This window comes from Somniosus microcephalus, unplaced genomic scaffold (genome assembly GCF_052327205.1).
Source record: "Somniosus microcephalus isolate GS21.2 unplaced genomic scaffold, FLI_Smic_1.0 unresolved_chr8, whole genome shotgun sequence".
In the NCBI taxonomy this organism is placed as follows: Eukaryota; Metazoa; Chordata; class Chondrichthyes; order Squaliformes; family Somniosidae; genus Somniosus; species Somniosus microcephalus.
In genome coordinates, this window is record NW_028225186.1 from 807,263 (window position 1) to 823,903 (window position 16,641).

Sequence of the window (16,641 nt, forward strand, 5' to 3'; positions counted from 1 at the left end):
TTTTCCTGACCGGGTAATCGAATTCGGGTCGCGGTGGTGAAAGCGCCGAATCCGAACCACTAAAGCACCAGGGAAACTGCGAAAAGCGTCCTGCCAGCAAGCAGATCAATGCAGTCTTTCCTCCTTGCTTCTTTGAAATTCAGGTCACTTCCACGCCAGGCAAACTTTTCGTACAAGATGACATTTTTTAGGCGGGATCACAAAGGACATGTTCAGGAACCCACAGCATCAAGTGCGGGTAGGCGTCCACCTGAAATCTATTTGCTTCTGACCCACTGACCACAAGCTGACCGATCACAAAGAAAGTGACCAAATGATCACAATCTGAAAGAACACACAGAAACTGACCCATTGACTAAAACCTGATGGAACAAACACTGAAACTCTCACACTGACCACAAACTGACCTAAGACACCGAAAGTGACCCATTGACCACAACCTGGACAAACACACAGAAAGTGACCAACTGAACAAATCATGACTGAAGAAACAGAAACTGACCCACTGACAACAACTTAACCGAACACACAGAAACTGTACCACTGATCAAACACTGATGGAACTGACAGAAAATGATCCACTGACCACAAACTGACCTAAAACAAAGAAACAAACCCACTGACCACAAACTGACCGAGCACACAAAGACTGGCACAATGAGCTCAACCTGAACAAACTCACAGAAACTGACCCACCGGACACAACATGACCGAACTCACAGAATCTGACAAAATGACAACAACCTTACTGAGCACACAGAACTGACCCACTGACCAAAACTTGAACAAACACAAAGAAACTGAACCACTGAAGACAACCAGACGTAACACACATAAATTGGCTCACTTACCACAACCTGACCGAACACAAAGTAACTGACACACTGACCACAACCTGATCGAACATACTGATTCTGATACACTAACCACAACGTGACTGAACACACATAAACTGACATACTGACCAAAAAGTGACCGAACACACAGAAACGAACCCACTGACCACAACCAGACCGAAAGCACAGAAACTGACCCACTGACCACAACCTGGCTGATCAAACATAAACTGACACAGTGACCAAGTCCTGACTGAACACACAGAAACTGACCCACTGACCACAACCTGACAAAACACACAGAAACTGGCCCACTAACCACAACATGAACAAACGCACAGAAACAAAACCACTGACCACAACATGTCCGATCACACATAAACTGACCCACTGACCACAAATTGACCGAACACACAGAAACTGACCCACTGACCACAACCTGACAGACCACACAGCAACTGACACACTGACGGCAACCTGTACGATCACACAGAAACTGACCCACTAACCACCACCTTTCCAAACAAACAGAAACTGATCCACTGACCACATACTGACCAAAGTCAACCAAACTGAACCACTGATCACAGCCTGCCCAAAACTCAGAAACTGACCTTCTGATGATAACCTGGCCGGACATGCAGAAACTGGCCAACTGAACACAAACTGACCGAACACACAGAAACTGACCAACGGACCAGAACCTGATCAAAAACACAGAAACTGACACTCTGACCACAGCCTTACCAAACACAAAGAAACTGACCCACTGACCACAACCTGACTGAACACACAAAAACTGTCCCACTGACCACAACCTGACCAGAGACACTGAAACTGACACACTGACCACAAATTGAACGAGCACACAGAAATTGAGCAACTGACCACATCCTGACCAATCACATAGAAACTGACCCACTGACCACAATCTGACTGAACGCACAGAAACTGACCCACTGAGCAGAACCTGACTGAACACACAGAAACTGACCCACTGACAACACATGACAGAACAAATAGAAACTGGCCCATTGACCACAACCTGACCGAACTGAACCAGACTGAGCCACTGACCACAACCTGACAAAACATGCAGAAACTGACCTTCTGGCCATGACCTGAGCGAAGACACAGAAACTGACCGACTGACCACAACATGACCAAACACAAAGTACCTGACCCACTGTCAACAACCTGGCTGAACACACAGAAACTGACCCACTGACCACAACCTGACAGAAAACACGGAACCTGACACAATGAACACAACCTGAACGAGCACACAGAAACTGACACACTGAACAAATACTGAACGAACACAGTGAAACTGACCCACTGAGCACAACCTGAGAGAGCACGCATTAACTGAGCAACTGGCCACAAACTGACCAATCACACACAAACTGACCCACTGACCACAACCTGATCGAACAAACAGAAACTGGCCCACTGACCACATACTGACCGAACTCAACCAGACTGAGTAACTGACCACAACCTGACCGAACATGCAGAGTATCACACACTGACATATCCAGACCGAAAACACAGGATATGATCCACTGACCACAACCTGACCGAACAGACAGAAACTGACCCATTGACCACAACCTGACCGAACAATCACTGAAACTGACCCACTGACCAAAACATGAGAGAGCACACAGAAACTGACCTTCCAACCACAACCTGAGTGAACACAAAGCAACCGACCCATTGACCACAACCTGACCAACTGAACAAATCCTGACAACTTGGCTGAACACACAGAAATTGATCCACGGACCACACACTGACAGAACTGACAGAAAATTATCCACTGACCACAACCTGACCGAACACCCATAAACAAACCCACTGGGCACAAACTGACCGAGCACACAGAAACTGACCCACTGACCACAACCTGACCAAACACACAGAATCTGACAAACTGATGACAACCTGACCGAACAAACAGAAACTGACACATTGACCACAACCTGACCGAAAAAACACTGAAACTGACCCACTGACCATAACATGACCAAGCACACAGAAACTGACCTAACTCCCACAATCTGATCGAACACACAGAAACCGACCCATTCACCGAAACCTGGCCAAACACACAGCAACTGACCAAATGAACAAATCCTGACAGAACACACAGAAAATGAACATTGGACAACGACTTGACGGAACAGACAGAAACTGACCCACTGACCACACAATGACGGAACCCGCAGAAATTGATCCGCTGACCACAAACTGACTGAACACACAGAAACTGACTAACTGACCATATTTGGACCAAACACACAGAAATTGACACACTGACCACAATTTGTCCGAACAGAGAAACACTGACCCATTGACCACATTCTGACCCAATACACTCACAGTGACCAAATGACCACAACCTGACCGAGTACACCAAAACTGAACCACTGATACATCCTGACGGTGCACAGGGAAACTGACTCACTGACCAGAACATGACCGAACACACATAAACTGACCCATTGACCACAACCTGACCGAAAAAACACTGAAACTGACCCACTGATCAAAACACGATAGAGCACACAAAAACTGACCTTCAAACCACAACCTGAGCGAACACAGAGTAACCGACCCATTGACCACAACCTCTACAAACACACAGAAACTGACCAACTGATAAAATCCTGACAACTTGAATGAACACACAGAAACTGATCCACGGACCACACACTGACGAAACTGACAGAAATATATCCACTGACCACAACCTGACCGAACACACATAAACAAACCCACTGGGCAAAACCTGACCGAGAACACAGAAACAGACCCACTGACCACAACCTGACCAAACACACAGAATGTGACAAACTGACGACAACCTGACCGAACAAACAGAAACTGACACATTGACCACAACCTGACCGAAAAAACACTGAAACTGAACCACTGACCATAACATGACCAAGCACACAAAAACTGACCTTCCTAGCACAAGCTGACCGAACACAAAAACCGACCCATTGACCGCAACCTGGCCAAACACACAGCAACTGACCAAATGAACAAATCCTGACAGAAAACACAGAAACTGAACATCTGACAACAACTTGACGGAACAGACAGAAACTGACCTACTGACCACACAATGACGGAACCCACAGAAACTGATCCGCTGACCACAAATTGACTGAACACACAGAAACTGACCAACTGACCATATTCGGACCAAACACATGGAAATTGACACACTAAAAACAACTTGTCCGAACAGACAAACACTGGCCCATTGACCACAATCTGACCCAATACACTCAAAGTGACCAAGTGACCACAACCTCACCGAGTACACCAAAACTGAACCACTGACAACAACCTGACGGTGCACAGAGAAACTGACGCACTGACCAGACCCTGACCGAACACACAGAAAGTGACCAAATGACCACAACCTGAGCAAACACACAGATAATGATTCACTGACCACAACCTGACAGAACACACAGAAACTGACTTACTGATCACCGCCTCTCCGAACACACAGAACCTGACCCACTGACCACCACCTGTCCAAGCACACAGTAAGTGACCCACTGATAACAGTTTGACCACACACACAGAAACTTACGCATGGAACACATCCTGACCGATCAGACAGAAACTGAAACACTGACCAAATCCTGACTCACAATACAGAAACTGACCCATTGACCACAGCCTGTCCCAACACAGAGAAACTAACCCACTGACAACAACCTGACTGAACACACCGAAACTGACAAAATAACCACAATCTGAGTGAACAAACAGAAACTGACCCATTGACCACAACCTGACCGAACACACAGAAACTGATACAATGACCAACTCCTGACTGAGCACACAGAAACTGACACACTGACCACAACTTGAATGAACACACAGGAATTGACCCACTGGCGACAACCTGACCAAACACGCAGAAAGTGTCCCATAGACCAGCACCTGTCAAAACACACAGATACTGACCCACTGACAACAACCTGGCTGAAGACACAGAAACTCACTCATGAACACAACCTGGCCGAACACACACAAACTGACCAATGACCACAAACTGACCGAACAAACAGAAACTGACCCACTAACCACAACCTGATGGAACACAGATAAACTGGCCCACATACCACAGCCAGACTGAGCACACAGAAACTGTCCCACTGACCAGAACCTGACAGAACACATAGAATCTGACCCACTGTACAAATCCTGGCCGAACACACAGAAACTGACCCACTGACCAGATCCTCTCCGAACAGACAGAAATTGACCCATTGAACACAACCTGACCGAGTACATAGGAACTGACACACTGAGCAAATCCTGACCGAACACACAGAAACTGGAACACTAACAAAAACTTGACTGAACACACAGAAACTGACCCACTGACCACAAACTGAAGGAATCGACAGAAATTGTTCCACTGACCACAACCTGACTGAACACACAGAAACTGACCCACTTAACACATTCTGAACGAACTCACAGAATATGACCCACTGACAAAAATCTGACCGAGCACACAGTAACTGACCCAGTGACCACAACCTGACCAAACACACACAAACTCACCCACTGACCACAACCTTACCGAACACACAGATCCTGACTCACTGACCACAACCTGACCAAACACACAGAAACGGACCCAATTACAACAACCTGATCGACCACACAGAAACTGAGCAACTGACCACAAACTGACCGAACACACAGAAACTGACACACTGACCACAACTTGAATGAACACACAGGAATTGACCCACTGACGACAACCTGACCAAACATGCAAAAAGTGACCCGTAGACCAGCACCTGTCAATACACACAGAAACTGACCCACTGACAAAAACCTGGCTGAAGACACAGAAACTGACTCATGAACACAACCTGGCCGAACACACACAAACTGACCAATGACCACAAACTGACCGAACACACAGAAACTGATCCACTAACCCCAACCTGATGGAACACAGAGAAACTGGCCCACATACCACAGCCAGACTGAGCACACAGAAACTGTCCCACTGACCAGAACCTGGCAGAACACATAGAATCAGACCCACTGAACAAATCCTGGCCGAACACACAGAAACTGACCCACTGACAACATTCTGAAGATACACACAGAAACGGACCCACTGACCACAACCTGACCGAACACCCAGAAACTGACACACTGCCCACAACCTGACCGAAAACACAGAAACTGTCAACCTGACCTCACCCTGACTGAACACGCAAAAACTGACACAGTGTCCAAGTCCTGACTGAACATACAGAACATGACCCACTGACCACATCCTGACAAAAGACACATAAACTGACACAATGACCACAACCTGAACAAACACACAGAAAGGGACCCACTGACGACAATCTTATCTAGCACGCCAAAACTGACCCACAGAACACATCCTGACCTAACACATAGAAACTGACCCACTGACCACAACTGACCGATCACACAGAAACTGCCACGCTGACCACTACCTTAACGAACACACAGAAACTGACGCACTGAACAAATCCTGACTGAACACACATAAGCTGACCCACTGACTACATCTTGGCCAAACACACAGAAACAGACCCACTGACCAAATCCTGACCGAACACACAGAAGCTGACCCACTGACCACAACCGGACCGAGCATACATAACCGGACCCACAGACCACAAACTGACCAAACACACAGAAGCTGACCCACTGAACACAACCTGATCGATCACGCAGGAAACGACCCACTGACCACAACCTGACCGAATGCACTGATAATGTCACACTGAGCACAAACTGACCGGACACACAGAAACTGACCCATGGAACACAACGTGACTGAACAAACACTGAAACTGACCCACTGACCACAAACTGAATGAACAAAAACTGTAAATAACCCACTGACCACAACCTGACCGAGCTCACAGAAAAGGTCCTTCCTACCAAAACCTGACCCAACACAACGAAAGTTACCCATTGACGCCAACCTGGCCGAAAACACAGAAACTGACCAACTGAACACATCCTGACCGAACACACAGAAACTGAACCACAGAAACAACTTTACCAAACAAACAGAAACTGACCCATTGACCACACACTGATGGAACCCACAGAAACGTATCCACTGACCATAAACTGACTGAACACACTGAAACTGACTAACTGACCACAACCTGACCGAGCAAACAAAAATTGACCCAATGGCGACAACCTGACCGAACACACAGAAACTTCCCCATTGACCACAACATGAACGAACACACAGAAACTAACCCACTGAAATTAACATGAATGCACACACAGGAACTGACCCACTGAACACAACCTGACTGTACACAACAAAACTGAACCATTGACCACAACCTGGCCAAACACTCAGAAAGTGGCCAGCTGAACAAATACGGACCGAACACACAGAAACTGACCCAATGACAATAACTTGAACGAGCATACAGAAACTGTCCGACTGACCACACACTGACGGAACCCACAGAAACTGATCCACTGACAACATCATGACTGAACAGACAGAAACTGACCCACTGTTCACCTACTGGCCGAAAACACAGAAACTGACCCACTGATCACCACCTTTCCGAGCACACATAAACTGACCCACGGTCCACATACTTACTGAGAACCAGAAATTGACCCACGGACTAAATCCTGACCAAACACACAGAAACTGACCCACATAACTCAAAATGCCCAAGCACACAGACACTGACCCGTTGACCACAACCTGACTGAACTTACACTGAATCTCACACACTGACCACTATCTCACCGAGCACACTGAAACTGACCCATTGGCCACAACCTGGCCAAACACACAGAAAGTGATCAACTGAGCAAATCCTGACCGAACACACATGACCTGGAACACTGACAATTACATGACTGAACACACAGAATCTGTCCCACTGACCACAAACGGAAGGAATCGACAGAAATTGATCCACTGACCACAACCTGACTGAACACACAGAAACTGACCCACAGAACACCTCCTGAACGAACTCATAGAATCTGACACACTGACCAAAACCTGACCGAGCACACAGTAACTGACCCACTGACCACAACCTGACCAAACACACACAAACTCACCCACTGACCACAACCTGATGAAACACACAGAAAATGACACACTGCCAACAACCTGACCGAACATGCAGAAACTGTCACACTGATCTTAACCTGACTGAACACACAAAAATTGACTCAGTGACCTAGACCTGAGTGAACACATAGAAAATGACGACTGACCACAACCTGACAAAACACACAGACACTGACACAATGACCACAACCTGAACAAACACACAGAAAGAAACCCACTGACCACAACCTGATCTAGCACACAGAAACGGACCCACTGAACAGATCCTGACCAACCACAAAGAAACTGATCCACTGACCACAACTGACCGATCACACAGAAACTGGCACACTGACCACAACCTGAACGAACACACAGAAACTTACCCACTGACCACAACCTGACCGAAGACTCAGAAATTGACCCACTGACCAAATCCTTACCGAACACACATAAACTTAACCACTGACCACAACCAGTCCGAGCAAACAGAATCGGACCCGCTGAACACAAGCTGACCGATCACACAGAAGCTGACCCATTGACATAACCTGACCGAAAGCACTGATAATGTCCCACTGAGCCCAATCTGACCGAACACAAATAAACTGACCCATGGACCACAACCTGACTGAACAAACACTGAAACTGACCCACTGACCACAACCTGAATGAAAAAAACTGAAACCGACTCACTGACCAGAACCTGTCCGAGCTCACAGAAAAGGGACTTCATACCAAAACCTGACCCAACACACCGAAACTGACCCATTGACCACAACCTGGCCAAACAGAGATAAACTGACGAACTGAACAAATCCTGACCGAACACACAGACACTGAACCACTGAAGCAACTTGACCGAACGAACAAAAACTGACCCACTGACTACACACTGATGGAACCCACAGAAGCTTGAACACTGACCATAAACTTACTGAAAACACTGAATCTGACTTACTGATCACCACCTGACACAGCAACCAAAAATTGACCCTCTGGCGAAAACCTGACCGAACACACAGAAACTGACACAGAGACCAACACCTGTCCTAACACACAGAAACTGACCCATTGACCACAACCTGGCTGTTTTTTAGTATTCTACTGTTTAGTATTTAGCATTCTAGTTTTATTATTAATAGTTTAGTTGTTTTTAAAAAAATATTTTACTGTTTAAACGACCTGTATGGTTCATGAGGGTAGCCGCTGTTTTACGAACTCATCCACAATTTTCCACTTTATTAATTATTTTATTGTTATTATTAAACAATTCTGTCAGTACTGTTTCTTCACTTATCTGCTACGACAGTCAATCACTTCTGGATATAAGATCGTCCGGAGATATAGGACTTACCCCCGATTTTTCGAACTGTGATTCTGCTGCTACTACCATCAACCCTCCCACCTGCTTACTTGACTTCATTCCTGTGATCAGGACGCGACGACGGCGCAAGCGGGGCAGACGAGCAGGTGCATTAGTGAAGCTGATGCGACGTGAACACCACCCCCCGCCCTCCGATTATTCTCCTGGCGAATGTGCAGTCACTGGACAATAAGCTGGACGAAGGAGGGAGGCTCACCTTACAGCGAGACATTAAGAACTGCAATGTCTTGATTTTTACTGAGACTTGGCTTGATACATCGACACAAGCTTCGGACATTCAACCAGAGAGATTCAACATTCACCGGCTAGACCAAACAAAAGACTCGGGGAGGAATAGAGGGGGTAGAGTTTGCTTTATGATCAACAATTCTTGGTGTTCCAACGTGGAATTACTTACATCTTCTTGTTCACCCGATCTTGAACACCTGATGATCAAATGCCGACCATTCTACCTCCTGAGGGAGTTCTCATCCGTGATAATTACAGTGGTGTATATTCCACCACTAGGCCAACGCAAATAGGGTACTAAACGAGCTGTATGGGATCATTAGCAGGCTTGAAAGTTCCCATCCAGAGGCTGCATTCATCGTGGCTGGCGATTTCAACAAAGCCAAGCTGAGGAAAGTACTGCCTAAATACCATCAGCATATCACCTGCCCAACTCGAGCCAAGAACACACTAGATCACATTTACACTCCATTCCGGGCTGGATACAAGGCCCTCCCCCGCCCTCCCTTCGGCAAATCAAATCACAACTCCATCCTGCTGCTACCCACCTATAGGCAGAAACTGAAACAGGAAAAGCCTGTGATGAGATCTCTACAATGCTGGTCGTATCAATCAGACGCTATGTTACAAGACTGCTTTGATTCCACTGACTGGGATATGTTCCGGAATGCCTTGGACAATGACATCAACACATATATAGATTCAGTCATTAGTTTCATAAACAAGTGCATAGACGACGTTGTTCCGAGGATTGTTGTACGAACATTTCCCTACCAGAAACCATGGGTAAATGGCAATATCCGTGCTATGTTAAAAGCACGGTCCATCGCATTCAACTCTGGGGACATGGACGAGTACAAGAAATCAAGGTACGACCTCAGAAAAACCATCAAAAATGCAAAAAGACAACACACGGACAAAGTGGAGTCACACTATCACAGCAGAGATTCGCGTAGGATGTGGAGTGGACTACAATCTATTACAGACTACAAAGGGAAACCCAACTGTGTCATGCCCAGCAATGCCTCTCTCCCAGATGAGCTTAACACTTTTTACGCCCGGTCTCAGGCCAACAACAACTGGCCTGTTACAAGGGCGCACGCGGCTCAGGACGACCGGGTCTTGTCAAACTCTGTGGCTGACGTGAGCAAGACCTTTGAGAGAGTGAACACCCATAAACCACCCGGTCCAGATGGAATCCCTGGGCGTGTCCTTAGAGCAGGCGCTGACCAGCTGGCAGCCGTGTTTAAGGATGTATTCAACCATTCACTGTACCAGTCTGTAGTCCCCACAACTTCAAGATGACATCGGTTATTCCAATCCCCATAAAATCAAAAGTAACCTGTTTAAACGACTACCGCCCCATAGCACTCACTTCTGTCATCATGAAGTGCTTTGAGAGGCTTGTCAAAACCCACATCAACTCGTTACTACCTGACACACTGGACCCACTCCAATTTGCCTACCGCCCAAACAGATCTAGCGATGATGCCATCGCCACTGTACTGCACACTGCCTTATCAGCGCTGGATAAGAGGAACACCTATGTGTGAATGTTGTTCATTGATTATAGTTCAGCATTCAATACCATTATCCCCTCCAATCTTGTCAATAAGCTCAGTGAGCTAGAACTTAACACCTCCCTATGCAACTGGATCCTGGACTTCCTGACAGGAAGGCCCCAGGTGGTGAAAATAGACAGCAACACCTCCCCCACAATGATCCTGAACACGGAACTCCCCAGGGTTGTGTGCTCAGTCCCCTTCTGTACTCCCTGTTTACTCACGATGGGGTGGCCACACACAACTTCAACTCCATCATCAAGTTTGCTGATGCCACTACCGTTGTAGACCTGATCACAGATGGAGACGAGACAGGCTACAGGGAGGAGGTAAGAGCCCTAGGGGAATGGTGCATGTACAGCAAACTCTCCCTCAACATCAGCAAAACAAAGGAGATTATCGTGGATTATAACAAGCGGCAGGGGGAGGGACACACCCCAATCTACATCGAAGGGGCTGAGGTGGAGAGGGTCAGCAGCTTCAAATTCCTGGGTGTATTCATTACGGAGGACTTAAGGTGGTCCCATCACATCGACGTTGTAACCAAGAAGGCATGCCAACGCCTGTTCTTCCTCAGGAGACGGAAGAAATTTGTAGTGGCCCCCCAGATTCTCACCAACTTCTACCGGTGCACAATCGAGAGTATCCTGTCCGGTTTGCATCACTACCTGGTATGGCAACTGCACCGCCACAGACCGCGAGGCTCTACAGATGGTAGTGAAAGCTGCACAACACACTATAGGAATTAAACTACCTGCTGTGCAGGATATCTACCCGAGAGGTGCCGGGGGAAGGCCCTGAGAATCATTAAAAACGTGAGTCACCCCAGCCACAACCTCTTCGTCCTGCTCCCGTCTGGTAAGAGATACTGAAGCATACGGTCTCGTACCAACAGGTTTCGAAACAGCTTCTACCCACACGCCATAAGATACATGAACGATTAATTTATTATTATTTATTACTGTTGTTTTATTTATTATTACTGTCTTTCTATTAGTATTTCCATTAGTATTTTTATCATTGTATGCCATATTTATTCCAATGTTGAGAGAACTCGTAAAAATCAACATTTCATTGTGCAGTACACAAGTCTGCTGCATATATGACAAATAAAATTGAATTGAATTGAATTGAATTGAGCACACGGAAACTGACACAATGAAAACACACCTGACCGAATACACACACACTGACCCGCTGACCTCAAACTGACCAAACACACAGGAACTGAACCAGTGACCAGAACTTCATGGAACACACAGAAACTGGCCCACCGAACACAACCTGACCGAGCACACAGAAACTGACCCACTGACCAAAACCTGACCGAGCACACAGATACTGAACCACTGACCAAATCCTGACCAAACACACAGAAAATGACCCACTGACAACAGTATGACGAAACAAACAGAAACTGACCCACTGACCAGATCCTTTCCGAACAGACAAAAACTGACCCACTGATCACAACCTGACCGAACACAAAAAAAAATGACTCAATGACCTCAACCTGACCGAACACACATAAACTGACCCACTGATCATAACCTTACCAAACACAAAGAAACTGACCCACTGACCACAACCTGACCGAACACAATAAAAATGACCCATTGACCAAAACCTGGCCAAAAACACATAAAGTGGCCAGCTGAACAAATACGAAACGAACACACAGAAACTTACCCATTGACCACAAGCTGGCCAAAAACACAAAAGTGGCCAACTGAACAAACAGGGACCGAACACACTGAAACTGACCCAATGACAACTTGACCAAACACACAGCAACTGACCCACTGACCGCACACTGACGGAACCCACAGAAACTGATCCACTGACCACAACCTGACTGAACAGACAGAAATTCACCCACTGTCCACATCCTTACTGAGCACACAGAAACTAACCCGCGGGCCAAATCCTGACATAACACATAGAAACTGACTGATAGAACATAACCTGCCCAAGCACATGGAAACTGACCCATTGACCACAACCTGACCGAAAAAACACTGAAACTGACAAACAGATCACAGTCTGACTGAGCACACCGAAACTGACCCATTGATTACAAAATGGCCAAACACACAGAAAGTGACCAACAGAACAAATCCACACCGAAAACACAGAAACTGTCCCACTGACCACAAACTGAAGGAAACAACAGAAACTGATCTACTGACAACAACCTGACCGAGCACAGAAAGACTGACACAATGACCACAACATGACCGAACACAAAGAAACTGACCCACTGAACACATCCTGAACGAACTCACAGAATCTGACCCACTGACCAAAACCTGACCGAGCACACAGAAACTGACCCACTGACCACAAACTGACCAAACACACAGAAACTGACACACTGACCACAACCTGACAGAACACAAATAAACTGGCTCACACACAACAACCTGACAGACAACACAGAAACTGACACAGTGATAAGTCCCGACTGAACACACAGAAACTGACCCACTGACCGCAAGCTGACAAAATGCACAGACACTGACACAATGAACAGAACCTGAACAAACACACAGAAAGTGACCCACTGACGACAACAGGACCTAGCACACAGAAAGTGACCCACTGACCACAACCTGAACAAACACACAGAAACTGACACAATGACCACAACCTGACCGTACACACATAAACTGGCTCACCCATAACCACCTGACCGACCACACAGGTACTGACACAGTGACCAAGACCTGACTGAACACACAGAAACTGACCCAAACACCACCACATTTGTGAACAAAAAGAACCTGATCTCCGCACTGCAACATGAACAAATACGCATAAACTGAACCACTGAACAAAAATTAACAGAACACACAGAAACTGAGACAAGGAACACACACTGACCAAACACTCAGTAACTGACCCACTGACCACAACCTGACAGCACACATATAAACTGAGAAACTGACCACCACCTGTCCGAGCACACAGAAACTCACACACTGACCACCACCTGTCCGAGCACACAGAAACTGACACATTGACAACAGTCTGACCGATCACACAGAAATTGACACACTGACCACAACCTGACCGAACACACAGAAACTGACCCACTGAACACATCCTTACCGAATCAACAGAATCTGACCCACTGACCAAAACCTGACCGAGCACACAGAAGCTGACCCACTGACCACAAACTGTCCAAACACACAGAAACTGACACACTGACCACAACCTGACAGAACACAAATAAACTGGCTCACACACAACAACCTGATGGACAACACAGAAACTGACACAGTGATAAGTCCCGACTGAACACACAGAAACTGACCCACTGACCGCAAGCTGACAAAATGCACAGACACTGTCACAATGAACAGAACCTGAACAAACACACAGAAAGTGACCCACTGACGACAACAGGACCTAGCACACAGAAAGTGACCCACTGACCACAACCTGAACAAACACACAGAAACTGACACAATGACCACAGCCTGACCGTACACACATAAACTGGCTCACCCACAACCACCTGACCGACCACACAGGTACTGACACAGTGACCAAGACCTGACTGAACACACAGAAACTGACCCAAACACCACCACATTTCTGAACAAAAAGAACCTGATCTCCGTACTGCAACATGAACAAATACGCATAAACTGAACCACTGGACAAAAATTAACCGAACACACAGAAACTGATACAAGGAACACAAACTGACCAAACACTCAGTAACTGACCCACTGACCACAACCTGACAGCACACATATAAACTGAGAAACTGACCACCACCTGTCCGAGCACACAGAAACTCACACAATGACCACCACCTGTCCGAGCACACAGAAACTGACACATTGACAACAGTCTGACCGATCACACAGAAATTGACACACTGACCACAAACTGACCGAACACACAGAAACTGACCCACTGAACACATCCTTACCGAATCAACAGAAACTGACCCACTGACCACAACCTGACTAACAAACAGAAACTGACACGATGACCACAACCTGAACGAACACACAGGAACCAAAAGACTGACCAAATCCTGTCCGAACACAAAGAAACTGCCCCACTGAACACAACCTGACCAATCGCACCCAAACTGACCTACTGGCTACACCTGACCGAAGAAAGAGAAACTGGCCCACTGACCACATCCAGACCGAACACACAGAAATTGACACACTGACCACATCCTGCCCGAATTCAACCAAACTGATGCACTGACGTAAACTGACCGAACAGACAGAAACAGACCCACTGACCACCACCTGACTGAACACACAGATACTGAACCTCTGACCACATAATGTTCGAACAAACATAAACTGACCCACAGATCACAAACTGACGGTGCACAAAGAAACTGACACACTGACCGCATCCTGACTGAACACACTGAAACATACCCACTGACCACAACTTGACTGAACACACAGAAACTGTCTCACTGACCACAACCTGACAGAACACACATTAACTGACCCACTGACGACAACCTGATGCTGCACACATAAACTGTCCCACTGACCACAACCTGACAGAACACACAGAAACTTACCCACTGGCCACAACTGACTGAACACACAGAAACTGACCCACTGACCTATTTCGTGTGTCTAATTCTGTTAGATTCAGGATATGGTTCTGGGATAGTGGATTGGCGGTTAGGATCAGATCAGCCATGATCTTATTGAATGGTGGAGCAGGCTCGAGGGGCCGATTGGCCTACTCCTGCTCCTATTTCTTATGTTCTTATGTAACATGACTGAAGACAAAATAACTGACCCATTGACCACAAGCTGACGGTGCACACAGAAACTGACCAACTGATCACAACGAGGACGAACACACAGAACCTAACCCACAGAACACAACCTGAATTAGCACACAGAAACTGTCCCACTGACCACAACCTGGCCTTGCACACAGAAATTGAACTAATGACCACAACCTGATGGTGCACATTGAAACCGACCCACTGACCTCAACCTGACCAAACACACAGAAACTGACCCATTGACCACAAGCTGACTGAACACAAAGAAAGTGACCAAATGATCACAATCTGACAGAACACACAGGAACTGACCCATTGACCATAACCTGACGGAACAAACACTGAAACTCACACACTGACCACAAACAGACCTAAGACACCGAGACTGACCCATTGACCACAACCTGGACAAACACACAGAAAGTGACCAACTGAACAAATCCTGACTGAACACACAGAAACTGACCCACTGACAACAACTTGACCAAACACACAGAAACTGTACCACTAATCATGCACTGATGGAACTGATAGAAAATGGTCCACTGACCACAACCTGACCGAACACACAGAAATAAACCCACTGACCACAACCTGACCGAACACACGAAGACTGACAAAAAGAGCTCAACCTGACCAAACTCACAGAAACTGACCCACTGGACACATCATGACCGAACTCACAGTATCTGACAAAC